The sequence below is a fragment of the Coenobita brevimanus genome, chromosome 100, assembly GCF_032717465.1.
Source record: "Coenobita brevimanus isolate Jiangsu-jjx chromosome 100, ASM3271746v2, whole genome shotgun sequence".
Classification (NCBI taxonomy): domain Eukaryota; kingdom Metazoa; phylum Arthropoda; class Malacostraca; order Decapoda; family Coenobitidae; genus Coenobita; species Coenobita brevimanus.
In genome coordinates this window covers 57404219-57417901 of record NC_137053.1, presented here as the reverse complement: position 1 = coordinate 57417901, position 13683 = coordinate 57404219, and the positions used below count along the sequence as shown (strand labels likewise).

The following is a 13683-nucleotide window of genomic DNA, read 5'->3' as shown; positions in this document are numbered from 1 at the left end:
TCCATATAGTCTCAATACTTTCCACAATCCTTGTCTATCCACCCTGTCATATGCTTTCTCCATATCCATGAAAGCTGCATACAACTTCTTTCCCTTCTCTAGAAACTTTTCCACTAATGATCCAAGAATGAGTACCTGATCTACGCAACCTCTTCCCTTCCTAAAACCTCCCTGTTCTCCAACTAATTCCTCTGTTATTTCCCTAACTCTGTCAATAAGTATCCTACCATATACTTTTCCTATTACACTAAGAAGACAAATGCCCCTATGATTACCACACACTTCTTTTTCCTCTTTTCCTTTGTACAAGGGAATAATTATATCTGACTTCCAATCCTCAGAGACTCTACCTTCCTCCCAGGCCAATCTGCACATCTTCCACATCCATTCTATTATATATATATATATATATATATATATACATATATACATGTATACGCAGTGTTCCTCATTTTTCGCAGGTTGGATGTTCCGCCAAAACCTCCAGCAACGTGAAACGTCGAAGTGTGAAGTCAAGAATCAATAGGAAGAAAAGAGAAGCGTTCCAGTGGGACATGTACCTACCCAATCAGAAAGTACGTTACTATAACACCAAACAGGCCCTACCCAAAATTAAATGAAGAGTGTTTACTAGTACTAAAACACCCTAACACAATAAATATGTTCCTGAAAAGACATTAAAACTGTTTTAAAGAGCTGCAACACCAAAAAGCCTTGCCAGAAATAAAGTGAAGACTGACGAGTGGCAGGCGAAGGTGTGTTGAGGGCAGATGGGCTAGTTACTAGGGGACATGGGCTGCTGCATCAGTAGTCGCAAGATGGCTGCCAACAAATGAGCATCGGTACGCATCATCTGCTGAGTGTCAGCTGCCAGCTGGGAGTGTTGAAGTGCAGGGAAACTCGCGAAGTGTGAAACAACTCGGAAACTTTTTCTAGTGCAAAAAACAAGGCATTGAAGTAATATGCGTCAACATAAAAGGAAATACAGTCACAACTCGTTTTATGTTGATTCGGTATATGATAATTCTCTACAACAATAACAGAAACGTTCCGCCGCAAAACCGGATTTGCAATGAATTTCCCGCTATAACAATACTGCCCTTGGAAAATTTCATACGAAGTGCCAGGCACACGCAAGGCTATAGTTGCTTGTCTCAGGCAAGATGGCTGCCCCAGCATGCAGAGCATTTTTTTGGTTCAGTTGTGGTCCCGCCATCCCTTCAAAGCCCTGTCTTTTCCACTCCTTCACATGTGCCCCCCTGCTATCGTCACCTCTCAGCCAAGCATTGTGCTACAGTAGGCCTATACATTGTATAGCACCAGGCCAACGTTACGCAAGTGTGATTGTTGTGTTGTTGTAACGATTTACTGTACGTGAGTAACACCGCCTTTATTGGTGTGATAGTGTTTTGTTTTGGTCTCGGAGATGACTTGGACTGACACAGGAAGTGATTAAGGTGGGTTGTCATTTTTGTTTCAGTCTTGGGTAGGTGAATTTGGGAAGCTGAGTTGACGTAACCCCCCCTTTATAATGTGTTTCAATTTCCCGATTTACAATAAAATCAATATACGTTAAGGTATGACCTGACAAAACCCCATCGTATAACGAGTAGTGACTGTACTGTATACTGTATATATGTGTATATATATATATATATATATATATATATATATATATATATATACAGTATATGTAGCAGCCGTGGCTCAGTGGGTTAGAGCGCTCCGCTCTGAACGAAGGATCGGAGGATCGAATTCACCCAAGAGTCATTGGTAGACATCAGGAAGGGCATCCGGTCATAAAATGCTACACGCTCCAGTCCAAAAGTCCTCTACCCAGGGGCAACGCCTTAGCCCTTCGGGGATACCTGGCGTAAAACCAAAATAAATAAATAATAAAATAAATATATATATATATATATATATATATATATATATATATATATATATATATATGGTAGTGGTGAGAATCAAGGTCCAAGTGAAATGGAGAAATAGAGGAAGGGAAGGACAGGAGGAATTAGTATATGCAAAGAGAGTGGAAAGGTTACAAGAGGATAACAAAAAGGCAGAATATAAGAGAGAAGTGGAGGAGCGATTGGGTAAATATGGACTGGAGAAGATGGGGGACATGGAAGGTGTGAGCATGATATTCAAAGAAGAAATTTGTGCAGCATGTGAAGTGGTGTGTGAGGTGAAGAGAAGATGAAAGGGGGTACAAGGAACAGCATGGTGGAATGAAGAGGTGAGACAGGCTTTGGCACAAAAGAAGAAAACATATAGTGAATGGATGAGAAACAGGGGTGTGGAAGAAGTTGAGAGACGGAAGAGTTATATGTAGAGATGAAGAGAGAAGTGAAAAGATTAGTAAGAGAGAGTAAGAAGAAAGTGGATGAGGAATTTGGAAGGAATTTGAGTGTAAGGTGGAGGGAATGTAAGAAAATGTTCTGGAAAGAGGTAAAGAGCGTCATACAGGGTGGCAATGAAATTAGTTGGGGAGTGAAAGATAAAAATGGTAGATTACTAGTGGAGAAAGGAGAAAAAGTGAGATCGAGGGAACACTTTAAGGAATTGTTGAACACAGAGAATAAAAGTAATGTGAGTATAAGTGGCTGGTGAATGGCTGGGAGACAGAGGGATGTGAAAAAAGAAGAAATCAGTAGGATGGAAGTTGTGCAAGTGATGAAGAAAGTCAAAATGAGGAAAGCCCCAGGAAATGATGGAGTGTGTGGTGAAATGCTGGAACATGGGGGAGAGATAGTAGTAGAATGGATGTGGAAGATGTATAGATTGGCCTGGGAGGAAGGTAGAGTCCTGGAGGATTGGAAGTTAGGTATAATTATTTCCCTGTACAAAGGAAAAGGGGAAAAAGAAGTGTGTGGTAATCACAGGAGCATTTGTCTTCTTAGTGTAACAGGAAAAGTATATGGTAGGATACTTAGTGACAGAGTTAGGGAAATAACAGAGGAATTAGTTGGAGAAATGCAGGGAAGTTTTAAGAAGGGAAGAGGATGTGTAGATCAGATATTCATTCTTAAATCTTTAGTGGAAAAGTTTCTAGAGAAGGGGAAAGAAGTGGTATGTGGCCTTCATGGATTTGGAGAAAGCATATGATTGGGTGGATAGACAAAGATTGTGGAAAGTATTAAGAAAATATGGAGCACATGTGAATTTGCTGAATGCTGTGATTATGTATGAGGGTGCTAAGGCTGCAGTGCGTGTGGATAGTGAACTGAGTGAATTGTTCTATTTGAAGGTTGGATTGATACAGGGATGTGTCATGTCTCCATGGCTGTTCAATCTGTATATGGATAGGGTTATAAAAGAGATACAAGGTAGGACAGTGGATGTTAAAGCAGCCCTCATGAGAGAGGGCAGTGTTTGGAAACTCCCTGTAATGTTGTTTGCAGATGATACCGTGTTGTTAAGTGAAGATGAAGGGTAACTGCAAGGCATGGTGAATGAGTTTGGGTGTGTGTGTAAGAAATGCAATCTAAAGGTGAATGTAGCAAAGAGTAAAGTTATGGTCCTCGAGAGAAATGAAGTCAGCGAATGTACAGTGAGGTTGGATAATGAGGAAATGGAAAATGTGTGTTTAAGTACTTGGGTAGTGTGATGAGTAAGGATGGAAGTTTAGAGGATGAAGTGCTTGGAAGGGTACAACAAGGAAGAAAGGTGCTGGTTCCTTGAAAGCAGTGATAAGAAACAGGGAAGTGAGCATGGAAGTGAAAAAGTTACTACATGACAGTACTGTGATACCAACTCTAATGTATGGATGTGAAGCTTGGACCTTATTGGAGAGACAGAAGCCAAGAGAGAGAGCAGTGGAAATGAGTTATTTGAGAGGAGCCTGGGGAGTCACATGGAGAGACAGACTGGCAAATGAGGATGTGAAGGAACGTTGTGGTGTGGGTGTGGATGTGATGGAGCATTGTGGTGTGGATGCGGATGTCAAGGAGCATTGTGGTGTGGATGTGGATGTGATAGGAAGTCTTAGGAGAAACACACTGAGGTGGTTTGGCCACGTGGAGAGGATGGAGAGTGAGAGACTGATGAGGAGAGTGCATGTGAGTGAGGTGGATGGGGGAGAGGGAGGGGAAGGCCAAGGATGAGAAGGAGGGATAGAGTGGAGAGGTATATGAGAGAGGGGGGATATGAGCTGGAAGCAGGGCAGTGAAATGGTGGTGGACAGGGCGACATGGAGGCGATTTGTTTGTGGCCACCCCTTATGGGATTGGGGCATCTGGCAGTATATATATATATATATATATATATATATATATATATATATATATATATATATATATATATATGTATATATATATATATATATATATATATATATATATATATATATATATATATATATATATATATATATATATATATATATATATATATATATATATATATATATATATATATATATATATATATATATATATATATATATATATATATATATATATATATATATACTTATATCGTTTCATTTCGTTTTTGAAGGCTCCAACATGCTTGCATGCGTCGGTCTTGGTCACCTAATGGTGGCTCTCCATGTTGCTTGATCTATGGCAGCCTCCCTGTTTAGTCCCTTAACCCTGAGGTCACACTTACTAACCTCGTCCCTCGTCTTTTTTGGTCTACCCCTTGCAACCCCACCCCTAATATTAACGCATCTCACTTTCTGCACCCAATTATCATCTTTCATTCTCTCCACTTGCCCAAACACCAATACACTCCAGTCCCATCCTACCTCTCAACTCTTCCATTGCAAACCCAGCCCCCCAAGGCATTGCATGCAGGGACACACTGCACATCCACCTTATCATTGTCATTTCTGTACATTTGAGCCTGTGAATATCCTCTTCCTTTACTGCCCAGGTCTCAGTACCATACAGCATTACACTCCTAACACATGCTGCATACAAAGACCCCTCAGCATGTAGGGAGAGTCCTCTCAGTATAAGGAAAGGCAACAGCTCCCTGAACTTCTTCCAACCACTTCTCACCCTAGCGACAGAGCTAGCTCCAGCCCCACCTCCAGCAAATAACATGTCTCCCAAATAACAAAACTCTTCCACACACTCAAGAGACTCACCAGCAAGTTCAATCATTTCACACCTGACAATCTCCACCTGCTCTCCCCGACACGCCATACACATAAAATCAGTATTATCTTGCAGTCTACCTCTAATACCACTACATCTCCTATGCACCCACTTATCACAAACACTGCACAAGATGGAATTACTTCCCACGCCCTTGTGGCAAATTGCACATGGCCACTCTCCCTCTTCTTTGACAGTGCCACCACCAACCCTAGATATCATCACTTTTGTTTTATCTGCATTTACTCTTAAGCCCTTGAGCCCCATCCCGTCTCTCCACTTCCTAAATCTTTCCTCTGCATCCCTTTCATTCTCTGCAATCAATATCAGATCATCACCATACAAATCATCTCCCACGTGACTCCATTTCTGAAGTTACGTGAGAGGGTTTCAAGTACCATGATAAACAACAAGGGACTCAAAACTGACCCCTGATGCACACCAACATTCATGGAAAACTCATCAATCAAATCTCCATTCACTCTTACTTGGGTGCGAGCACCCACATACATGGCCATAACCACCCTAACCAGCCACTCCTCCATCCCAAGCTTTCTCATTGCCCACTTCACCACCTCTCTAGGGACTCTGTCAAAAGCCTTCTCCAAATCAACAAAAACAAAGTACAGTTCCCTGTTCTTTCCAATATATTTTTCTTGAAGCTGTCGAACAATGATTATGGCATCAATTGCCTCCCTGCCTGGCATAACCCCAAACTGCATTTCATCAGTATTCACTCTTTCTCTAATCATACCTTCTAGAACTCTTTCCATAACCTTCATTATCTGATCTAAAAGCTTTATACCTATATAATTTCCTCTTTCCGGGGCATCATCCTTCCCTATGTACACATTTACAATTACAATCTTCAGCCAATCATCTGGGACAACACACTCATATACAGTATAATCATATTTATCAGGTCAGTGACTAACTCACTCCTATATCTCCTGAGGCCTTCAGCATATCAGCAGTCAACCCAGACACACCTGCTGCCTTCCCCACCCGCATCTTGCCTATTGCCTCACTCACAGTAGCAGTGTCAATCAAAGGCCCATGGGCCAAACACTAGATCTGCTGGCTCCAAACCTTCCCTGTCTCAGTCAAACTCCTCATTCAACAACCATTTATAATGAACTCTCCATGCATCTTTAAGATACTGTATACATACATACATATATATATATATATATATATATATATATATATATATATATACTGTATATATATATATATATATAGATATATAGATAGATAGATAGATACAGTAGATAGAGAGATAGATAGACATAGATATATATATATATATATATATATATATATATATATATATATATATGGAGGGTGAAAGACTGACGAAGGGAGTGTATGTGAGTGAGGTGGAGGGGGGAAGAGGGAGGGGGAGGCCAAGGATAAGATGGAGGGATGGGGTGGAGAGGTATATGAGAGAGGGGGGTGTGAGTTGGGAGAAGGGCAGTGAAATGGAGGGGGACAGGGCAACGTGGATATATATATATATATATATATATAGCAGTACCCTCACGTCCAGCATGGTAATATTGTCACGCATGGGTCACGTGTTGGACCAAAAACGTGTTGGACTAACAATAGAGCTTATGGGGAAAAATGAATTATGTCAGCAACCCTCGGAAAAGTCACCCTAAATACCTACCATATACCTATACATATATTGGTACTATTGTAATTATAATAAATGGTACTGTGCTATGAATGATAACTAACCTTTTAGGATAGTGTTGGTGGGCTTGCTGGGAATGGAAGGTGGTATCCAAGGCTGTAGTTAGTCCTACTGGGTTCCCGGAGGATGGCTGCTGGCGTCACTAGCGGGTAATGGCTGTTGCTCCTCCTCAACCTCCCTCATAAATCCTTCGAAATCAAACCTCCCTCATAAATCCTTCGAAATCACACTCAGAATCACTATCTTCGTCCTGCTTCTGCCTATCCTAGCACTGTAATCCTCGGGAAAGTGCATGCTTCTCACACTGTTGCCAAGGCCCCGTCTCGTGACTGTGGAAAGTGATCGCTGTCGCTGACTTGGTAGAGAATAAGGAGAAGCAACTTTGTTTATAAACTGGTACGCACGCCAATGAGAAGGGTTTCAAAACGATTGATATTTATTCTAAAATATTAATATGTATTCAGTGTCAGGCTAAATGTTCAATGCTGTAGTACGATACATTCTCTGTCGAGTCTCCTGGGTTTTGGTCACACTGTTTTGCCCGTCGTATCTCGGCAGGAATCCATCCAGATGAATTCCAAATGCCCGTGGTATCGTCGGCAATTTTACCACGTTACCGTTCCGATTTACCATCGTATCCTCGGCAAACCTGGTATGAAGTGCTGTGTGATAGCCTTGGGCTGCCAGGATCTTGTCTTAGTTTTTTATTATTATCACGTTGGCTTCATTCATGTTGTAGGCCTTGGCAATGTCAACTTTCCTCTCCCCTTTCTTCTTCCTCTCGATGCTTTCTAGCTTGGTGGCCTGAGGGAGGTGCCGACGCTTCTTGGGGTTCTCAGAAGGCTTCCTAGGCATCGTGAGCAGGGTAAAATGCAGTAACAAGGGCAGAAAATGCAGCAAGAAAAAAGCACCTTCCAATGCAATTATGCGACTGAGTGGCTCTGTGGCGGGAGAAATGTAAACAAAACATCACATGACACCAGAAGCGTTTTTAATTGGGCGACATCACGATCACGTCATGATAGCGGGCGGGGAAGGCTACTAGAAGTTTTTCATTGGCTATCATCATCATGGGAATGTCCAGTATGGCCGTGTTGGACCGGGGGTGATCGTGCTAGAGTGAACTCTGCGGATTTGGTCCACTTCTTGGAGCTCTGTGCGTGTTATGCTAACACACTCGTGTTGCAGTAATTAAATCGTATTAAATAATACTAATTAATTGCTCACTGTGCTGGACTCGAATCGTGCTGGACTAACGCATGCTGGACGCGAGGGTACTGTATATATATATATAGATATATATACTTTATATATACTTGGATGGGTGACCGCCTGGGAACACCAGATGCTGTTGGCATAACGTTCTCCCTACGTGTCAAGTGGGGTTGGTGGAGGATTAGTGCCCCTCCCTGTAAAACAATTAACTCTAAGCCCTTGGCCACCCCGTTTGGGATACATTGCATCTGGCAATGAATGAATGAATGATATATATATATATATATATATACACTGTACCCTCGCGTCCAAGACGAGTTTGTCCAAGACATTTTGCGTCCAAGACGGAGACCATAAATCATAATCCAATATACTGCTGTAATAGAGTTGCATATGTCCAATATGGAACCAATGGTTCATATCGGCCGAAATCTGAGGAGAATACAGCTATGACGGTCTTACCTGGTCCAACATGGTTCCCGCACCCGGGAAAGTGACGTGGTTGCGATGTTGACCAATAAAATATTGGCATTTGGTCATACGATAAGGAAGTGGGGTTTGCTTTTGTCTCCCTCACCAAAGCGACGAGTGTCATGGACACACTTACTGTGTGTTGCACTCAGTGTTTGCTCCTAGATTATTGCCTCTCCTTACGTAGCCATGCTTAGGAAACCATCTGCTAACCCTTGAAGCGCTGCCATCTACTTCAGGCTACTAGGCTGGAGATAATTGAGCTACTAAGCGGGAGATAACAAGTTCAGAAACACACTTTCAAGGTGAATAAATTTGTTTTGGTGCCAAAACAGGTCTAAGTTGATGTTTTTAGGGGCACTTGTTGAAGACTTTGTGACAACATAAATTTTTTCCATAAGGTCTTGTGTTGGTCCAAGATGTTCATCGTCCTAGATGGGACCCTCAGGCAACAATATTACCGACTTGGATGTTAGGGGACTGTATATATACACACACATGTACTGTACGTATACTGTACTGTATACATATACTGTTTAAACCTCTCAGTGTGTTTATTTTTTAAATTATTTCTGCATGGTCATGGTCATATATGTCAGGTAAGACAGTGTTCTGCCACTGGTATCATGTAATCCAGTACTAGCTGTTTCATGGTTGGATTGTTGGTGACTAAACTGGCACCCCCAGTGGTCTAGGCCAGTGAGGAGGGAGGCTAGGAACCCCGCAGATGAAAAACAGGACCTGTCAAAGGGAGGAGGAGCAATTAATGCCAACGGCCAGCTAGTAGGATAGGTGGAGCTTGTTAGCCTTGGTTGGCAACCCATATAGGAGAAGAAAAAGGGAAAACTCTGAGGTAAAACCTGGCTTGCCATACTCAGAGATTTTACACCCCTATCCATAGGCTAGTTGTGTGCTCTCTCCTGACTCAGGAGGTTGGGATGGGGTTTGTGCCTCTTCCCGGTAAAAAACAAGGAAGAAGAATAGGGGTCAGTGCTTGTTGCCTGACCCTGGTCCAGTTTTGGCAGAGGGTCCTCTTTAAGTGCTGGCCTGGCAGGCTTTTTGGGCCCTGTCATGCTGGCGCCCACCATGACAATTGCTGGGTAAAGCATATGGGACCCCAGCAACCAGATAATTGGGGGGGGGGGGACCCCTAGCGTAGACACTCCTTTTGATTCGCGACGTGGTTGCGCAGAGGATGTGTGAGCCTTAGGCTCTGAGAGCAAGATTAACCTTTGGAGGGCACTGCAGGTGGGGGCTTGGAATGCTCTTAGCGTTTCAGAGATGACTGACTGCCTTTGCTGTCATGAGAGTTGAGGCGACTGGGGGTCAGCATAGCTGCACTCTCTGAGGTGAGGCAACCCTGGCATGGTGAGATCAGTAGTGATGGTCACACATACTACTGGTCTGGCTGTGATGATGGTGCCCATCTTAGGGTGTCACTGTAACAACTGCTTCTTGCTTTGTCTCTTGTGTCGATAGGGTTACTCTGGCTGATAAGCGTATAATGCTGGTGAGATTGACGCAATCCTTGAGATTCATTTCTCTTATTGCAGTGTACGCTCCAACTGAGGTGAGTGATCTTGTGGAGAAAGTGCTATTCTACAACAAGCTTGACTCTGTTGTGGAACAGTGACCCTCGTTGGATACACTCCTGGTCTTGGGTGACTTTAATGCAGTTAATGGCACTGACAGGGAGGCAGGGATCTTGTTTGGCGAGCCACTCCTCGCAAATGCGAGTATTTTTTCCTTTCGGCAAACAAATTTTTCATGCAAGTCGCCTTTTGGCGAGGAGAAAATACATCCACTTCAAAACCCAGTAAATTACAAAATAAGTAAATCTCAAAGCACATTGTGATTGATTATTAAGTCTTTCCTTGTTGCCATTGTGAATGTTTAAAACCTCATTATATGATTCTAAGCATCACAATGTGTAAATAAATAAATATATTTATTGCTCATAAAATATTTCGGTTTGTAGTCAGTTTGGCTACTAAAAATTTATTTGGCTCGTAAATCTGAAACCTTATAGGAGCCAAATGGCTTACAACCATTGGCAGTTAGCAAGAGCCCTGGGAGGGCTTCAGGGATTGTGTAGGTCCCCATGGCTCTGGAACCAGGAAATCCAATAGTTCTTACCTTCTGGATTTTGCAAAATCCCATAAGTTTAGGACTACTGGATCCTGGTTTCAGCGGCCAAATCTTCAAAACTGGGCTTGGTATTCCAATACCGGAGGCATTGCAAAGGAGACTGTTCACATTCTTGTTAGCACTCACTGGAGGATCCTTCAGAACTGCGAGGTTTTCAGGGGTGCTGAGTTCTTTGCTAGTGATCACAGACTTGTTGTTGCTACTCTAAAGCTACAATTCAAAACTGAGCAAGTCTCAGGATGCCACCACAAAAGGTTCCATCCTGAGAAACTCAGGGATGAGGGGTGTTCATATGAGTATGCAGTGGCAGTCTCAAATTTGTTTGAAGTGCTCAGTACTGTTAAGGATCCCGTTGAACGATGGGATACCTTTAAGCATGCTACCCTGGCAGCAGCTGATGAGTGTAATGGAGATCGCCTGAGATCAAGGAGGGGATTGGTCTCGCAGGGGACACTGACCACAACTGAGGATATTCGTGCTGCCAGACTGGCTGGGGATCGGGAACACCACAAACTTCTGTCTCAACGGGCACAAGTTTCACTGAGAAGGGACAAGGAGAGGTATGTCAGGGAAATCGCTGAGGCGGTGGAAGGCCGTTTTCATGCAAATGACCTTTGACTCACCTACCGAGCCTTGAAGAAGCTCTACTTCAGACCCACCTCTCAGGTTAGCTCTGTTCGGACAGCAGATGGACGACTCGTGTCGGGGGGCAAGTGAGTGTAAAGCCCGTTGGGCTGAGTACTTTCAGCAGCTGTATATGGCTGAACCTCCCAGTGGAGAGCTCCTGTCCCAACTGATGAAGCCATGCCTTCTCTAGATGAACTAACTGAAAAGTGGCAGAGTGCTGGTGTTTGTGACACCCCAGCAGAACTGATCAAAACTGGGGATGAAGCCATGATCAGGGGGTTACATGCAGTCACAGCAGCCTTCTGGCAGACTGGTATCACTCCTCCTGACTGGACAAAGGGTTTGGTCACCCCTGTCTGGAAAGGAAAAGGAGACCAATAACAACTACCATGGTATTATGGTGCCCAGTATGCCTGGCAAAGTTCTTGCTCACATTCTTCTGATTCATATCTGGGAACATTTGTTAAAGTTTCAAGGGCCTGAGCAATCTGAATTCACGCCCAAGAAGTCTACTGCTGATTGCATCTGACCTCTTTGAGTTCTTGTGGAACGCGATCTTGAGTTTCAACAAGGTCTGCTAGCAGCCTATGTGGATCTCAAGAAGGCGTTTGACTCAGTAAATTGGAAGGTACTCTGGGAACTCCTGTGACACCATGGGATCCCTGCAGGGATAATCCAACTGACTGCTGGTTTGTACTCAGACACTTAGAGTGCTGTCAAGTGTCGAGGGGGGGGGGTGAAGGAATATACAGCTTCTTTCCAGTATGCTCTGGTGTGAGACAGGAATGTGTCCTTGCTCCCACATTTTTCAACACAAATATGGATTGGATACTGGACCTGGCCAGGAATCACAGTCACTGTGGGGTATCAACTGGCAATTTCAGGGTTATCAACCTTGATTTTGCTGATGATGCAGTTATCACAGCAGAATCGTTGGAGACCCTACTGAGTGCCCTCGAGGAATTTCACACGCATGCGAAGTCATTGGGATTAAAGGTCACTTGGGCGAAGATCAAGGTCTGGGCATTTAATGGCTTGTTGGATGAAGCAGTTCAGTCTGCCCAAGCATGTGATGGGGATATAGAAGTCTTGGAGAGATTCACTTATCTTGGTAGTGTGGTCCATAACAATAGTAGATCAGATGGTGAGATTTCTCATCATATTGGTCTGGCCTATGGGGTTACAGATTCACTTGATTTGGGTATTTGGTCTATCTATCTATCTATTGCCAGACGCCTCAATCCCGTTTGGGGTGGCCACAAACAAATCGCCTCCAAGTCGCCCTGTCCCCCGCCATTTCACTACCCTGCTCCCAACTCACACCGCCCTCTCTCATATACCTCTCCACCCCATCCCTCCATCTCATCCTCGGTCTCCCCCTCCCTCTTCCACCCTCCACCTCACTCACATACACTCTCTTCGTCAGTCTTTCACCCTCCATCCTCTCCACATGGCCAAACCACCTCAGTGTGTTCCTCACAACGCTTCCTATCACATCCACATCAACACCACAACGCTCCTTTATATCCTCATTCGTCAGCCTGTCTCTCCACGTGACTCCACAAGCTCCTCTTAAATAACTCATTTCCACTGCTCTCACTCTTGACTTGTGTCCTTCCAACAACGTCCAAGCTTCACTTCCGTACGTTAGAGTTGGTATCACAATACTGTCATGTAGTAACTTTTTTACTTCCATGCTCACTTCCCTGTTTCTTATCACTGCTTTCAAGGAACCAGCAACCTTTCTTCCCTGCTGTACCCTTTCAAGCACTTCACCCTCCAAACCTCCATCCTTACTCATCACACTACCCAAATACTTAAACGTACTCACATTTTCCAATTCCTCACCATCCAACCTCGCTATACATTCACTGACTTCACCTCTCTCAAAGACCATCACTTTACTCTTCCCTACATTCACCTTTAGGTTCCGTTTCTTACACACTCTCTCAAACTCATCCACCAAACCTTGTAGCTCCCCTTCATCTTCACTCAACAACACAGTATCATCTGCAAACAACAGTACAGGGAGTTTCCAAACACTATTCTCTCTCACCAGGGCCACTCCAACATCCACTACCCTACCTTGTACCTCTTTTATTACCCCATCCATGTACAGATTGAACAACCATGGAGACATGACACATCCCTGTTTCAAACCAACTTTCAAAGAGAAAAATTCACTTAGTTCACCATCCACACGCACTGCAGCCTTAGCACCATCATACATACTCTTCACAGCATTCAACAACTTCCCATCTACTCCATATATTCTTAACACTTTCCACAATCCTTGTCTATCCACCCTGTCATATGCTTTCTCCAAATCCATGAAAGCCGCATACAACTTCTTTCCCTTCTCTAGAAACTTTTCCACTAAAGATCTAAGAATGAATATCTGATCTACACAAC

The 13683-nt window shown here is 43.5% G+C and overlaps 1 protein-coding gene across 1 annotated transcript in view; it reads right to left on the bottom strand.

Annotated features, from left to right (window-relative positions):
- LOC145414664 (uncharacterized) overlaps nt 1-13683 on the bottom strand; it is a 93868-nt gene that overhangs the window by 39478 nt on the left and 40707 nt on the right. The window lies entirely within an intron of this gene.